Here is a 1,172-nt window from a genome sequence, read left to right on the forward strand (position 1 = left end):
CACAGATGTATCAACATGTAGCCTCAATGCAGCATCCTGGCATCCTTGCATCCTTGAAGAGGATTGAAAACTGTGGTGACACAGAGATTAGAATGCAGTATTGCAGGATGATTCTGCCAATTGCCAGCCATTCGATTCTCACCAGCTCAAGGCTGACTCAGCCATCCATCCTTTTGAGGTAAGATGAGGACCCAGATTGTTGGGTTAATGTGCTGACTCTGTAAACTGCTTAGAGAGGACAGTAAAGCACTATGAAGCGCTATATAAATCTAAGTGCTATTGCTATTGCTATCCTTTTTGGAACCTCAGGGACGCACAAAGTTTTTATTAAGGAAATGTTTACAAAATAAAAGCAGTACAAATATTAGAAAAGAAACAAAGAAAGTAAAGAAGAATAGTGGATAAGTAAGAAAGAAGATAGAAAATGAATTTTTAAAAAAGAAAAAGGAGAAAAGAGTAAAGGAGCAGCTTCTGATCTTTTTCACTGCAGTTATAAATGCTTTTATATTTTACCCTCTCTCTTTAAGGTTACATCATAATTTCTTTCTTTTATAAACTACCCTTTCCAATCATCAAACCCATAAATCACAAATTGATTTTTTTTTCTATCTTCAGCAAAAATGTCTATAAGGGGTTTCCAGTCAGATATTCCTACATCTTCAACCTATTTGGGGAGGGTCAAGGGTGTTCACAGGGAGGGGGAGTCCTAAAAGTTAATGACTTGGGGGGGGAGGAAGGGTTATGGCAAATTGAACAGGACTTCCAGGGAAATTGAAGACGACTCTGCAAAAATGAAGCTGACAAGTGCAGCAAAAACCGATGAGTAGACCTCTTTAGGCAAGGAAAGGATAAGACATTGCCCGGATGTGTTCCAGAGAGATTTTTCTTATAGGGTGACCACAAGGTTAATGGTTTTCCACAAGTTTGAGTAGTGGAGACAATGAGGTGAGCCATCTTGCTTGCAATCACCTCTGAGACTTTTAAAGGACCTTAAGTTTGCAAACATTACTTTGCAATCGGTTTCGGAAATTGCTCATTAACTACCTTTCTCTTTCTTCTTTTCTTTTTCTTCCCTTGCATCTTTTACTCTTCTCTATTCTCTTGTCTTTAAATTTAGTGTGTATTAGATTTTTACTAGCATGAATGATATTCTTAATAAAAGAATTATCTCT

This window comes from Protobothrops mucrosquamatus, unplaced genomic scaffold (assembly GCF_001527695.2).
Source record: "Protobothrops mucrosquamatus isolate PMUCROS unplaced genomic scaffold, P.Mucros_1.0 scaffold364, whole genome shotgun sequence".
Taxonomy (NCBI): Eukaryota; Metazoa; Chordata; class Lepidosauria; order Squamata; family Viperidae; genus Protobothrops; species Protobothrops mucrosquamatus.